Genomic DNA, 17,135 nt, shown 5'->3' on the forward strand with positions numbered 1-17,135 from the left:
ACTCTTATTATACAATCATCCATCTCTCTGTGTCTTTGTGAGATTGAATCTAGCATTCCATGCAGATACAAAAATCTGTGAATGCCAAGTTCTTTCTATAAAATGATGCAATCCCCTATACCAAAAAATCGAATAAAGTAAAATAAATGCATAAAATGGAGCAACATTTCCATATCACCTAGGTCCATTCTCCTATGCATTTTATTTTATATATTTTTTATTTCTTTCTCTCTCTATTTATTTATTTATTTATGTATTTATTTGCAAGAAGAGAGAATGGGCATGCAAGACCTCTAGCCACTGCAAACAAACTCCAGATGCATGTGCCACCTTGTGCATCTGGCTTACATGGAAACAGGAGAATGGATCCTGGGTCAACAGGCTTTGCAGGCAAGCACCTTAACCACTTAACCATCTCTCCAGGCCCCTCCTATGAATTTTAAATGATCTCTAGAATAATACCTCATACATAAAAGTACTTGTCGTGTTCCATTATTTAGGGAATGATAAGGAAAAGCCTACATGGTTAGCACAAGCACATCATTGTAGGCCTTATTTCTTGGATGTGAACAATCCTCTAGGCAAGTAATTTGTAACTAGTGCTAGAGACAGTAGGAGACCTGTGGAATAGCTGGAGGCTGCAGCAGGGGAGGCCTACACACCACTTCATGCATGGCATTCAGCATAGTGTTCAGTGTAGAACAGATTCAAGTTTTGCCATTTGGAATTTTATGAAATCATTTTCCCCCCAATACTTTCAATCTTGGAGAATTATGGATGTCAAAATCATAAATACAGTATTTTCTGTAATGTTATATGGCATTATTTAGGGAATATTAGATGAAGGGCCAGTGGCCCTGGACTTTGCCCCAGTCTCGCCTGAGTCTAATTTATTCTACCAAGGCCTCTTCTAGCTTAAAAATGCTATGAATAGATTTCATGTGTTACCTATGCTTGAATGTAAAATTCTGATCTTCAGAGGTTTAATTAAACATAATATGAAATATAAAAATGAATTCTCTACTTGTCTTAAGTACTTGATGCCTCTCCTAACAGTAGCCAGATGCTGAACTATGACTCACCGGAAGTGTTTGGTATTCATATTGACAATGACTGTGCAGAGATAGAATTTTAAAGGCCAAGCATGAAGAAACAGATTTAGGAAGCCTTAATGCTTTTTGCTCCTTACTATTTGGAAAACGTGGAAAAGATGTGTTTTGTGACTTACTTGCTATTTGAAAAGGTGACTGCCATACAGGAGACTAGGGTACACTTCTATAAATCAAACATTTTCATGTTGCAGAGACAACAATTAAGTGCATTCTTTTAATTTCAAATCCTGTATTTACACTGATTTCTTGTTTTAAAAGTTCTGGACCCATAGCTTCACTTACATAAATTAATTGCCATGGCCAGGTAAGGACAATTAAAAGAAAGATATTTAAGTGGTTATAAACTACTTTCATAGAAATCCCATATATGACAGCATTTTCACTTAAAATATACATCCCTGGCTTATTTAATGAAGTAAAATTCTTGTTCCAATTAGGCCATGTTTCCTCACGTTATTGTCAAGTCACACAATCAACAGATGACTCATTTTGCACTCATTCCTTCTCCATGGCGGGGTTGGCATTGTTTGTATAGCTCAATACACAGCTTTGAGATGTTCTCAAGTGTTCAGTGAAGTAAGTCTGCTCTGATAAAATACAGAGAAGTATAGTATCAAAATAGTGAGAGTTTACCCACAAAATTGCTTTTCTGGCCTCTTAACCTTGAGAAAGATTAATGGTTGTTTGGATTGGAAACTGTACCCTAATGAGTCCCTTTTGCCCCTGGGGAGGAGGTGTGAGGGCTGTTCACCTCCGGGTCAGTAGTGCACAGGCTTTGAGTCTCTCTGATGCCCAGTAACTCCAAACCAGACAGCTGCCATTGAGTGCCTGGTCCTCTGGGAGCCCCGGAGGGACTAGGCCATCACCATCACAATGGCCTAGGGAAAGCTGTCTCCAGCACCCAGCCTCAGTAAATGGACAGAAATCAGTTCTTGAAGCCCTACGCTAAAAACGCTGAATTACTGGCAGCTGGGGTTGGGAGGGCCGACTTTCTCTTGCTATTATATTCCACTGTTTTTCCATCTTCAATCACTCTTAAAATACATGCAGTCTCCCACAATCTGCAACGACGGTTTGAGATTGTGTCCCAGGTGACATACCTCGTGAAGCTGCATGCTGGACAACTAACTTCAACGTAACCCTGTCTCTTTGTTTCTAGCTTTAAGTATTGCCTTTTTTAATTTGGGTGCTTTTCATTGGTTTCCAGTTTGTACAGATTTTTACAGAAATCAGTTTCCAATTGTAAAACTGATTAAAATAATCATGAGAGAAGATTAAAAAAAATACCATTTATGACCCATTATCCAGGAATAGTTGTTAACATTTGATAGCTTTCTCTCTCTTTTTTTTTTTTTTTTTTCACTTAGATGGTAATCTAGCTTTTTTCTCAGAGGGCATTGTAGGCATTTTCCATGTTGCTACATAATCTTCATGAACACTAACACAGAAGCTACATAGTAATTTACAGAATAGAATTCTAATAATTCATCTCTAATATAGCTGATCAAGACTACTTGCAAATTTTTACTCCCACTAGTAACATAGTAATGAACAAATGAATAGCAAATGTGTGGTTTTCTTCATAGTCTAAGTTTCTTAGATTAAGTTCCTCCAAACTGACTTTCTTTTTTACCATGTACTCAAAGTTTGTTATTTACTATACTAGTGTAGTAAATAGCTTAAATGGCAAAATTCTTAACTGTTGAGTCATCTCTCTAGCCCAAAGTTTATGCTTTTAAAATATTATATATGTAATATATATGTATGTGTGTGTGTGTGTGTGTGTGTGTGTGTTATAATAGATTATAACTTTTGTCCCCTTGCCCCTGCTCCCATTTCCTTGGGGGCCCTGCATTTTTACATTTTAAGTATGATTATTTTTTGGCTCTTGATTCAATATTTAAAACGTAAACAGTACTTCACTGTTGGTTTCAGTGTCATTTCTCCACTTCTCTCATTTTATTTCTCTTCAAAATAAATGCAAGCACAAAGCAACAGGATATGAAACAAAGCTCATTCACATGGATGGACTATGCTAGACTTTTTATACAGGCCCAGAAAGAGCCAACTGTGTTTTTTCTTTTCCATCAGTACAGTCAGCCCTTAGTATGTGTAGAGGCTCCATTATGCCCTCAGGTACCAAAGTCCAAAGATGTTCAGTGGCATAGAATTTGCTTATAATCTACACAAATACTCCCTTGTACTTTAATCATCTCTAGACCATACTTACTACTATATAAAAAGATGGTTTTCTTTTTCTGTATTGTTTGGGGAATAACTCAAGAAAGGGAAAACTTCTGTATGGGTTCAGTACATATGCTGTGTGTGTGTGTGTGTGTGTGTGTGTGTGTGTGTGTGTGTGTGTGTGTGTACATGTGCACTAAGGCCTCTCAGGTTGACTTAGTTTGACTTAACACTGCAAAACACCAATAGCTACAAGGGCACAGGGCATTACATAGCAAGAGACAGATAGCATATGTGTTTGTCACATGCAAATTTCCCCTGAGAAATATTTTTATCTGCATTGAGTTGAATCTAAAGAATACACAGATATGAAGGACTGACAACACATCTTAATACCACAAATTAAAATTTTCAAATAAACATAGGAAACTTACTTAAGTATTATACCATTGCCTCTTAATTGAAACTATAAATCATCCAGACTATATTTTTTGCCACTACTTTTTTTATTTCTTGGACCCTCTGTGGGTAGACCCTTAAGCCTACAAGCTTATTACATCCATGGTATTCATTTTTGCTGGCCAAGAAAAATACTCAAGAGAGCAACACATAAATCATCCAGGTCTGAGAGCAAAAGGATTGGTGCACTGTGAGAGAGATGAATGAGGCCACCCCAAGACATTTTGAGGGTCTAAGTTGCTTCTCTAAGCAGAAACCTTTGGAAGCTATATAACTGCACATGGGCTCCTTGATAGCTTTGGCAACATTTTCAGGGCAACCAGTGTGACTTTACGCCACATATTGTATGTCTACAAAAAATGTTTTCAAGGCAAACCACTAGGTATGTGTTTGATTGATTGATTGATTGATTGATTGATTGATTGATTGATTTTGGGCTTTGTTTTTTGAAAGGCAGGGTCTCACTCTAGTCCAGGCTGACCTGGAAATCATTGTATCCCAGGCTGGCCTTGAGCTCACAGCAATTCTACCTCAGCTTCCTGAGTGCTGGGATTAAATGCATACACCATCACACCTGGCTGAGCTACTTAAAAAAAAAAAAAATTAGTTGGGCTGGAGAGATGGCTTAGCAGTTAAGTGCTTGCCTGTGAAGTCTAAGGACCCCAGTTCAAGGCTCGATTCCCCAGGTCCCACGTTAGCCAGATGCACAAGGGGGCACACATGTCTGGAGTTCATTCGCAGTGACTGGAGGCCCTGGGCTGCCCATTCTCTTACTCTCCCTCTTTCCCTCTCTGTCTCTCTCAAATGAATAAATAAAAATTGGATTAAAAAAATAGTGATTCTAGCAAGTTTGGAGTGAGCTCTTGTTGACTTAATTAATATTTATGAAATAAATTGTGACATAGAACATCTTTTTAAATTTTAATGAGAGAGAGCAAGAGTGAGAAAGAATTGACATGCCAGAGCCTTAGCCACTGAAAATGATCTCCGGATGTATGCACCACTTTGTGTGCATACATCAGCTGTGGGCATGTGTCACCTTGTGCATCTGGCTTACATGGGTTCTGGGGAGTCAAACCTGGGTCCTTAGGCTTCACAGGCAAGCACCTTAACTGCTAAGCCATCTCTCCAGCCCTAGAACATCTTTTCATGGGCTTATTTGGTGCAATATCTATTCATGTCTTTTGCCCATTTTCTAATTGGACTTTTTACTGTTGGATTTTTAAAGATATTTTATTTATTTATTTGTTTGTTTGTTTGTTTATGACACAGAGAGAGATAGAGAGAAAAAGAAAAACAAAGAGAATGGGAGGGCCAGTCTTAAGTATGGCCAGCCAGGTCAACTGATCCAATAGGTGCAATAGTGGCATATCTATTATGGGGGAAACCATCTGCTCTCTAATTGGACTGGAGGCCTGCTCCATGGGAGGAAATCAATGCTTGGTACTGAAAACCTAATCAAAGCCTATGGTGAAGCCTGGTGTGGCGGTGCACACCTTTAATCCCAACACTCAGGAGGCAGAGGTAGGAGGATCACTGTGAGGTTGAGGCTACCCTGACCTACTACATAGTGAGACCCTACCTCAAAAAACAAAAAACAAGAAAACAAAAAGCCTATGGCAGGGAGGTCATGAACCCTAGGAGTGTAACACCCACTCTTGTCTGGCTAAATGCATATATTATGCTCACCTAACTGCCCTATAAGCACTTTACTTAACATTGATATCAATATATTAATGCTACTCTCACTTTTGGTTAATGAAGCTTCTCTTTTCAGACGGCACTGCCTCTGGGATGACCCAAAAGGCACCACAGTGCTGAGAAGTGACAGAGGAGTATTCGGCACTGAAATATCGCTATCATACCTTCCAAGGCTCAGGGTCCCTTGTGAAAGAGGTGGCAGAAAAAATGTAAGAGCCAAAGGAAGGGTTGGACTGCTCATAATGCAATCGTTCTGACAGAAATTGGCCTCAATATCATGACTTCACAGTATCTAGCACTATCTTCATAAGACCCTCATAATAAGAGGAAAAAAATGATGACATCAAAAGAAAAGAGAGACTAATGGAGGGACGGAGGGGATGTGATGGAGAGTGGATTTGTGAAGAGGAAAGTGGGGGAGGGGAAGAAATTATCATGGTGGTTGTCTGTAATTACGGAAGTTGTCAAAAAAAGAAGTTTTAAAAGGGCTGGACAGATGGCTTAGCAATTAAGCATTTGCCTGTGGAGCCTAAGGACCCTGGTTCGAGGCTTGATTCCCCAGGATCCACGCTAATCAGATTCACAAGGGGACGCATGTGTCTGGAGTTTGTTTACAGTGGCTGGAAGCCCTAGTGTGCCCATTGTCTCTCTCTATCTGCCTCTCTCTCTTTCTCCCTTTGTCACTCTCAAATAAATAAATAAATAATAAAAGTGAGCAGAAAAAATTGGTCACAGACCAGCAAAGAGGGACCCTATCCCAGGATCCCACAGAGGGGAGAAGGGAAAGAGGTCCAAGAACCCCCCCCCCACACACACACACACAAGTAGGGCATCTAAGCTACCAAGATGGGAGTGAGAGCAGAAATCTTTGCACTTGGGCTGAGAATGACCAATGGTACTCTTCAAATGCGGTAATGTAAGGCAGGTGCAAGGGACTGGGGGAAAGGTCCAGAGGAACCTGACCTTGGAAGCTGGCCTTGTGGGTTGAGTCCTTCTGTGCTCTAGGAGGCATACAGAACACACTATGTGCTCTATTTTGCTTGGGGAGGAAAAAGGAAAATTTGGATTAGGACTCTTATAGAAAGGAGATTAAAAAAAAAAATTCAGCTGGGCATGGTGGTGCATGTGTTTAATTCCAATACTTGGGGGTATGAAATTGGAAAAATCGCTATGAATTCAAAGCCACACTGAAAGTACATCGTGAATTACAGGTCAGCCTGGGCTGGAGTGAGACCATATCTCAGGAGAGAAAAAAAACAACTAATTTCTTCTCCCGTATCCTGCTGGAGGTATGCCCCCTCCAACACATGATGGGACATAACCTGACTCTAGACTCTTTCACTTTCCTCCATTTTGTTTCAGATGGGACAGTAGGCTTCCAAGATACCCCAAAAGTCTCTGCAAGCCTGTCTCAAAAAGGGGGGTCTCATTTAGATAACACAGGGAGAATAGGAATTGTCCATTACTTTTCTCCAGAGACTTGAGACAATTGGAAAACATAATAATGTAATTCCAGATGTCTTGGAGGAGGAAATTCTTCTTAAAGATAAATTTTAACTCTGTCAACACCTGATATTCATAAGAAATTACAAAACATGGTAGCTGAACCAAATAAGGGCTTAAAATAGTTGCTCTGTTTATTACAATCAGGAAGATAAGGGGGGGGGAGGAATCAGAAAGAGAAATAAAGAAAAACAGATAGCTGTCACCAAGAGATCATAACAGTAATAAAAGTTGCTCAGGGAAGGGCCCCTTCACTGGAACATTTAATTGGATAAAATCTACAACATGTTTACTTGATGCCAAGATTTTGACGAGTAGAGAAACTGAGTCTTATGATTAAGGCTTCACTCATTAACAGATCACTGGTGCTAATTTGTGATGGTTTAAAAGTTAGAAAAACTGACTTTAAGGCTCTTAATAAAATAAGTTAGATTTCTCCATTTGTCCAGGTTTTAACTATTGAAGAAACTGAGTCTTAACATAAAGGTTCACATAGAAGTGTTTAATTTCCAAGGATGAGGTATTTATACCTAAAGGTATTATGACTTTAAAGATAGCTCCTGATGGGCCAGGTGTGGTGGTGCATGCCTTTAATCACAGTACTTGGGAGGCAGAGGTAGGTGGATTGTCATGAGTTCAAGGCTACCCTGAGACCACATAGTAAATTAATTTCAGGTCAGCCTGGGCTACAGTGAGATCCTACCTTGAATTCTATCAAGTGGTCATCACTAGGTTTAATCACTTAGGTTTAAGTGATTTAATTTCAGTCACTATAACCTTATGCTCCTGTTAGGTAAAATATATTGGGATAACTTGCCTAAGCTTTATCAATTTTAAGTCATGGGTAAGACATAGAATTGTTTGATGTTAATAAAATTCCCTATTATATATAATATCAATTGCTATCCAAGATTTAGCTAAAAACATTGGTTGCCAAACAGTGTTTCTCTTGCAAAACAGATTTGTCAAGGGTTGTATTAGAGTTTTGCTATTTTGGCTCATCAATGACCATATTCTGCTCTATTGTATGTAAAGGAACTGTCTCATTTCTGGCATCTCAAGTCCAGTGCTTATAACAAAATTAACTCTTAAGACATATTCCCCGCTTAAGGGTATAGCCTCATGCTCAAACAATGTTTCCCACCTGAGAGAAATAATTTATTTTTTATTGACAACTTCCATAATTGTAAACAATATCCCATGATAATCCCCTTCCTCCCCTGATTTCCCCTTTGCAACTCCACTCTCCATCATATCCCCTATAGTTTCAAGCTCTGTGATTCTGTTTCCAACATTCCCTGGGTAATTGGTACCCACAGAGGTATCTAAAGTAACCAAACATGTTTTCAAACACAAGTGCCAAGACTTTATACTGTCTTACTTGTCCTTTTTCTGACAACTTCTAGGTTAAATCAATTGGTTTAGATGTATATTATTTTCAAGACTAGAAACATGTCCTGCCTGTATTCATAGCTATTAGATATTTGAAGGATAAGATGTGCCTACTTTCTATGCTTCAGATATGGCCTATGCTACCACAGGGCAATAAACTGAAAAGGGTTGGAAAAAATGCCTTTTGCTCTTGTGCCATTCCTTAACTAGCTCTGTTTCAGTAATAAAATGTTATATATGTGCATACATCCAGGTTGGTGTAACTTCCTTCCTTTTAAAAAAAATATTATATGTATTGAGGGAAGTAGAGCCAAGGAAAGGCAACTTCCTTTCTATGTGTTCTAATAACCTATGTAGAAGTCAAAACCAATTGGATTCACCATAGCTAAAAAGGCCAATATTTTGGCCACTGCTCCCTGGTCATGAAGCCACTGGAGATGATGGCACATTTCTATACTGGCTCCCTGTTAAAGTCACCTATCTTCCTGCTCAGGAAGGATACAGAGACTCAGAAACAAAAAAAAATAAAAATAAAAAATAAAAATGGTGTACAGTCTGAAACAGGAAAGTCACGACTAAGGAAAAATCTCTCCTCCTGGCCTCCCAAAGAAGGGAAAACTACTTGGCCAGCATGGCCCTGACTCATCCTAACAAGCAGACAACACCAGGATCAGAGAAGAGATAGGGCTATTTCTGGGTCCCTAAAGTCTCCTTTGCAGAACCATTACTGACCTCCAAAATTAATCCTTGATTAAACTTTGGCTCTCTTTTTGGTCTTAGAAACTCAGAGAGAAATGTATAGCCACAGATAAAGGGATACATCAAATATATGAATGGCTTATTAAGTAATACCCATCTTAAGAGCTTTCCAAGAGGGGAAACAAACAAGGGCTTAAGTAAGACATGTTGTCCCCATCTCTAATAATTCTAATTCTATAATAAGGAAAAGCAACCCTAGATATCAAAAGGTTCTTTTCAAATCTAAAATATATATGGATGACCCTGACCAAGGGTTGCTTAACTTAAAGAACTTCCTAGGCTGAAGAGGTAGCTTAGTGCTTAAGGCACTTGCCTGCAAAGCCAAAGAACCCAGGTTCAGTGGTTAAGGCGCTTGCCTACAAAGCCAAAGGACCCAGGCTCAATTACCCAGGACCCCCATAAGCCAGATGCACAAAGGAGTGCACACATCTGGAGTTCATTTGCAGTGGCTAGAGGCCCTGGCACGCCCTTTCTCTCCTTCCCTCTCTCTCTCTCTCAAATAAATGAAGAAAAATAAAATATTTCAAAAACTTTCTTATACTGGGAACAATGGTGAATCCAGGGCATCATTAAATGATTCCCAAGGCCAAAAATATATTGTACAGTCCTTACTGGCACCCAATGGCTCTATGGTACCAACCTTTGGCCCTGGCTACTCCCAGGACAAATTTTAATTTTCTTTATTTATTTCAGAGAGACAGAGAGAGAGAATTGGCACACCAGAGCCCCCAGCCACTACAAATGAACTCCAGATACATGTGCCCCTTGTGCATCTGGCTTACATGAGTCCTGGGTAATTGAGCCTGGGTCCTTTGGCTTTGTAGGCAAGCACCTTAACCACTAAACCATTTCTCCAGCCCCACTTTCCAGACAAATTTTAAAAGGTACACTCTGAAAGGCTATTATACAAAATATGCTATATTCACAATTATCAAGATTAAATGTTGTGTAAATGTTTCTGTTAATTCTGCTAATATCTGTTCTGTTTTACAAGCCATACAGAAACAGACTCAGGCCATGTCAGACACTACTGTGCCATTCAGTGAACAATTCTGGAAGAAAATCTCAGCCAGCTCATGCTCAGATGGTCCCAAGACAGCCCAACTCCATCTACCTGGGTTCCCTCGAATGCTCCCCAAGGCCTAGAAGTCCACAAGAAGGATAACACTGAAGGAGACCAGTTTGCTGTGTGCTCACTCCTCATTAACTCCTTACTTTTATTCTTTCTCCCCAACATTCTCTTCCGACACTATCTTCCTACATTCCATCAACATACTTTCTAGGTCCTTTAGAATAGTTCTGTCTGGGAGAAACTCTTTAATTGCCATAACTCCATGTCCCATTCAGCAGGAAATAGTTCATGATGTGACATCAATGCCCCTGTCCTCTAACAGCAGAGTGTCTTCCCATGATGGGGGAGGGGGGATGAGAGGTGGGTAAAGTTAGGGTGACTGGGCCCCTGAAGGTGAAAAAAGGCAGGAAAGCTTGCACTTGCTAGAAATAAAAGATGATCTTACCTCTTATCTCTTGCCTAGTTCCCTAGACCTGCTTTTCCACAAACAACCTGGACCTCTCCTAGGAGGGAGGTCTTCCATAAGATTTAAACACTGTGGTTGCTCAAGTTCACCCTTGGAACTTGGTGTCAGGGCTAGCCTCTTCCTGAAACAGCCCCTAGCCCCTAACCAACCAGCTATCTCTCTGGTTCACCTGAGCCAGAAGACAGCCTACCACTATAAGGCTTTAAATCCCTTTGCAAGGGGCAGGCAGGCTCTTTGACCACTTGGGAACTTCCAGCTTTGGGTGAGTTTTTACCTCTGCTAGGCCAAAGCTGGCTTGGCCCAGGCTTGGGCCCAAGCCAAGCCAGAGGGACCCCCTAGCCCTTACCCTCCACATGAACTCCTTTATCCCCTCCAGCACCCCACATGGCAGGAGCTCCTTGTACTTTCTTTTCTCTTCTCTTTCCATGGTTTTCCAGGTCTTCTACATGGGATCTCTAGCCACATGGGTGCTTTCCTTGTCTCTGTACTTCCCTCAGTACATATAATAATTCAATAATTTTTAAAAATGGCCATATTGTGAGGGTCTATGTGCAGGTTTTTTTTTTTAACTGTTGGATTTTAAGGTCTGCAGTTAAGGCATTTGCCTGCAATGCCTAGCAACTTGGGTTCAGTTCCTCAGTACCCATATAAAGCCAGATACACAAAGTTGCATATGTCTAGAGTCCATTTGCAGTGGCTAGAGGACCTGGCACATCGATTCATATGTTCTCTCTCTCTCTCTCTCTCTCTCTTTCTCTTTTTCTTTTTTTAATATTTTATTTTTATTTATTTATTTGATAGAGAAAGAGGGAGAAAAAGAAAGAGAATGGGTGTGCTAGGGCCTCCAGCCACTGTAAATGAACTCCAGACGCATGCGCCCCCTTGTGCATCTGGCCAACATAGGTCCTGGGGAATTGAACCTGGGTCCTTTGGCTTTGCAGGCAAGTGCCTTAACTGCTAAGCCATCCCTCCAGTCCTCTCTCTCTTTCTCTCTCCTTGCAAATAAATAATTTTTAAAAATTTAGAACAGATATTCAATATATTTTATTATTTATACCTAAGTATTTTCATTTTCTTGGAAGCAATTATAAATTATATTCTGTTTTTATTTTTCCACAGGTTCACTGTTAAGTATACAGAAATGTGGTTGTCAGGCTGGAGAAATGGATCAGTGGTTAAGGCACTTGCCTGCAACCTGGTTGCCTAATAATCAGGGTTCGATTCCCCAGTACCCAAATAAAGCCAGATGCACAGTGGCACATGCATCTGGAGTTTCTTTGCCTCGGCTATCAGCCCTGGCACTCCCATTATCTCTCTCCTCTCTCTCTCCCTAATAAATAAATAAATAAAAATTTAAAAATAGATGCTCCAAAAGGTAAAATACCTCCCCAAACTGTACACAAAGTGCTGCCTTGTCAGACTAGGTCCTCAGATAATAGTCCAGTAACATTAATTATAAATGTTTGAGTCCCTTCTAATATGTAACCATGAGGTAACAGACCTTGTTTTGTCCATGCAGATCTCATCCTGTACCATCGTAGTCAGCATACATAGCCATGAATCAAGATGTATGAGAAGAATAAGATGGACATGAGAATGAAACAGCTAGCTTGAGTGTTTCTCACTCAGACCATTTTTCACTGACCAAAGTCTCCCTTTCTTAGTGAGTAAGTGTGGGTGTCTTCAAGCCACTACCACTGAATGGTGGAACCAACATCTCTTGTCTGTAATAGCTTATTAGAAAATTGCCTGCCCAAAAGAACGATGTTCCAGAGTTCACTTTTTAAAGTCTTCATCTGCAATCCACTGAGGGTGCCAGGCAGGCAGCCTGCCAATCCACAGACTCACAGGTCTCCTTTTCAGATCCAGGTACAGAGAACCCGTGAGCTGATCAAAAAAGCTATGACTTTCTAAACAGAAGTCCAGTTACTTACATGAAATGAAGTCTATCAGTAGTAACAAAACATTTAGCAGCTTTTCCATTATGAATCTGACATTTCCTCCTTCTTTAGAGCCCAAGTTCAGTACTCATGATTTTTTGAAATGAAATAATAAAGCCATCAGCACACAGTAAAAGCCAAGCAACATTTATAATCAGGGATCTCTGGGGTATATTTTAAATGTTAAAGAAAATATATGGGAATTACTAGGCCTTCCTATTTTAAATCCCTTAAGTCGTTCAGCCTTAGAATAAGAGATGCAAACTCTTCTCTGGGATCTTAATTTTTATGTGGCTTATTACTTTTTAATCCCTTCTAAAACTCTAAATCCCTTCAACAGATCTTTAGCTTCTTCCGCAGCTGAACTGGCTGAAGGCTGATCTTTTTATTGGTGGGTAATGGATTTAGTTAGATTGCTGACATGGGAACAATGAAAGGATAAACAATTCCATTTGTGGCCATGAAATTCCCCATCTGTTGAGTGCATTCATGACTGCACAGCACTGGGAAGAGACAGATGAGTGAGCGTGCCATGCCTGATGTTAATGACATCTGTCATACAAGCTGAACATGTGGCTTTATAAATCAAGAGCTAATGGTAACTTGGTTGCTCATACCATTAACAAGCCATTTAAATACCTGAGAATTTACCTTAACATTGAGCCTTGACACTTGGGATGCAATTATGACTCCACCAAAAAGCCTCCAGAAGAAGGGAAGGGAGATCAAAAAGTTATTCATTTAAAGCAAACAAAATAGCTACAAAACCATTTATAGATAGATACTTAAATATTTTAAGATAAGACAATACACTGTCTAAAATTTAAGAGCTAGGGTGTACGTTAGTGTAGAATATTTGCCTAGCATGACCAAGGTCTTGGGTTAAATCCCAGTCCTAAAAATAATAATAATGATAAACTGGTTTCAAAATGAAGCTTTAATGGGAAAAAAGGTAGAGGATTAGATAGGGGAGAAAAGACCATGAGTTGATCATTGTTAAACTGAATGTGGGCACCTGAGGGAACCACCATATAGCCTCCACTTTTGCATATGTTTTAAGTTACTATAAGGAAAATAAGATATTTTACAATTGAAGATAACTGAAAAATGTAATTATTTGGCACCACCACACGTAGGTTGAGTCATTGGAATTGACTGAGGGAACCCAGCTTCTTGTTTAGCCAGACTCCCCAGGAGCTATTCTCAGCTTATCTTCATTAATCCTGATCCTGTTGGAAAGCTATATGGTGAGAAAAATAGAAATTGGAGCCCAGAGAAGACCATTTCCCCCCACATCCCCAAATTATATTCAAAAGGAGCATTATCATAATTTACCAAGATATAATTACCAAGTACCTCCTCTGCTTGATGCTATTCAGGGCATGTAGATTCCCACATTGAACAGAATACATGGCCGTTTTTGCAAACAAGACAGAGAGAGAGGGAGGGCAAGGGAGTGGGTGCACCATGGCCTCTTGTTGCTGCAAATGAACTCCAGAGGCATGCACCACTTTGTGCATCTGACTTTATGTGTGTTCTGGGGGGAATTGATTCCTGGGCTGCTAGGCTTTCACAAGCAAGTACCTTTAACCACTGAGCCATCTTTCCAGTCCAGAGCACATGGCCTTTTGTGTGTAGACAAATAGATAACAATAGTCCTCATGAACTTAAACCCCTAACTTGCCTTGAGGAGTGACACTGGCATCAGGAATGTCAAGTGCAAAGTCCAGCAGCCAATGGAGAGATTTACCTGCTATGGTAATTTTAATAGATGGCCTCCAATATATTCAGTATTTTATTAGTTTGTAGTCTGCAGGTGCAGCCACGTGGCTGGAGGCAGTGTCACTGGGCCAATCTTAAGGTGTGGTGGTGGGTTTGGGATTTCAATCTAAAGATTGAAAAAAAGTGCCTAGCTGGAGCTCCTGAAGTGTTCTGGGCTGTGTGGCTTTTAGCTTGTGCTTCTCTTTTGTGTGTTTGGTCCTGTGAAGGCAGGCCAGCTTCTTCTGCCATTATGGAACTTCCCCTGGATCTATAAGCTTCAATATATATCCCTTCCTCCTTTACTGTGCCTGGTCTGGAAGGTCATCTCAGCAAACCTGAAGTTGTCTGCTATAGCAGGCTAGAAAACTACACTGTCCAATAGGATGGCCATGAGTTCTTTGTTATATATATATATATATATATATATATATATATATATATATATATATATATATATTATTTATTGATTTGACAGAGGGAAAGACAGAGAGAGAGAATGGGCATGCCAAGGCCTCCAGCCACTGCAAATAAACTCCAGACATGCATGCCCCCTTGTGCATCTGGCTAACATGGGTCCTGGGGAATCGAACCTCGTCCTTTGGTTTTGCAGGCAAATGCCTTAGCTGCTAAGCCATCCCTCCAGCCCTGGCCATGAGTTCTTGAAGTGTGACTAGTCCGCATCAAAAAGTGCTGTCAGTGAAAGTATGCACCAGATTCCAAATTTAGCATGGGAAAAAAAAAAGAGTCAAAATCAAGCTCTTTTTTTGTTTGTTTGTTTTGTTTTGTGTTTTGAGGTAGGGTCTCACTCTAGCCCAGGCTGACCTGGAATTCACTATAGAGTCTCAGGGTGGCCTCGAACTCACGGCAATCCTCCTACCTCTGCCTCCTGAGTGCTGGGGTTAAAGGCGTACACCACCACACCTGGCTAAAGCTCTTTTTTTTTATAACAAAAATTCGTAGGGGCTGGAGAGATGGCTTAACCTTTAAGGCACTTGCCTGCAAAGCTTAAGGATCCAGGTTTGATTCTCCAGGTCCCATGTAAGCCAGATGCACATGCATCTGGAGTTTGTTTGCAGCGGCTGGAGGCCCTGGTGTGCCCATTCTCTCTCTCTCAAATAAATAAATAAAAATAAAGATTTTAAAAAATATATAGCTCCAGGGTCATGGTTCAGTGAATAAAAGACTTGCCAGGCTGCTCAAGAACCTATATAAAACCAGATACTGCCCAATGTGGTGGTATAAGCATCTGCAATCCCAGTGCACCTACAGTGAGAGTAGAGGTTGGGACAGGAGACTCTGGAAGCTCGTGGAGCCCGCTGGCCAGATGAATACGGTTGCGATGAACATGAAGAGGCCCTGCATCCAACAAGGTGGAAGGTGAGGATCGACAGCCCAGCTTATCTGCTGAACCTCCACTTGTGTGCCTTGGCACATGCCCACTGCCTTCACACACACATAAGTGCACACATATCATACACACATACGCAAAGATAAAAATTCAGCTACCTCATATAATTGTTCATTATTGACTGCGTGTTAAAATTGCTTTTCATTCAATTATTCAATTAAGTAAAATACTCATTCTCCTATTCTTTCACCAAATTTGTAAATTTCTTTTTCAGTGCTGGATAGCTAATGCAGAGCCTTGTACATTCTATCTATGTTCTCTACCACTAAGCTACACCCCAAACCCATGAGCTTGCAACTTTATAAGTAGCTGGCTCACTTATTATTGATCTCATGTATCATATAGTTAATTTTTTTGTAGAGCTAAGCATCAAACTCAGGGCCTGTGCATGCTAAGCAAGAACTCTACCACTCTATCCTGAGTCAACTTTATATACTTTTAAAATCTTTATGCATATTTTGAGCTTTGATGTCTATGTACTACATATATTTCTATTTTCATCCCTTCCTTCTTTGAATAAAATTTATATATTTGTGGGTCTAAAAAAAGAAGATATACAGAGAATATTCACTCATCAGACTACCTTCCCTAGAGGCAACCACTTTTAACTTCAGAGTTAAAAAAAATACACATATCTCTAGATCTCCAATTTGTTTTCTAAGAATTTATCCTACTGACAGATTTGAAGAGGTGTCTGACTAAGTACTCGAAATGGCTACAGTAATCTTAACTTTCATTAAGTATGTTGTGATGTGATGTTCATGCTAAAGAGAATGAGATAGAAGCCAGGCACACTGTTCCAGCCATTTTGGAAGCTGAGACAGGAGGATCATTTGAGACCGTGAGTTGAAAACCAACCTGGGCAACATAGTGAAACCCTGTCTTAAAAATAAAAAATAAAAAGTCTTGAAAATAAATTTTAAAACTTGAAATTTGGAGCTGGTAAGATAGCTCAGTCACTAGCATGCTTGCCTTGCACATATGGGGAGTTGAGTTCAATACCCACACTGGGCATAGTAGACCATGTTCCTGTAATCCCAGTCTTGGGAAGGAAAAGACAGTGAGATCCCTGGGTCTTGCTGGCCAGCCAGTCTAGTCTAGTTGGTGAGTTCCAGGTCAATGAGAGACCCTGTTTCAAAAAGAAGTGAACAGTGTTCCTAAGAACAACAACCAGGGTTGTCCCCTGGCTTCCTTACACACACACACACACACACACACATGTGCATGGGCCCACATGCAAAAATGTGCACACACATACACACACCACATACACACCAAAAATAAAAACTGAAAATTAGAGGCAGGCGTGGTGGCACACGCCTTTAATCCCAGCACTCAGGAAGCAGAGATAGGAGGATCACCATGAGTTTGAGGCCAC

Source organism: Jaculus jaculus, chromosome 2 (genome assembly GCF_020740685.1).
Source record: "Jaculus jaculus isolate mJacJac1 chromosome 2, mJacJac1.mat.Y.cur, whole genome shotgun sequence".
Taxonomy (NCBI): Eukaryota; Metazoa; Chordata; class Mammalia; order Rodentia; family Dipodidae; genus Jaculus; species Jaculus jaculus.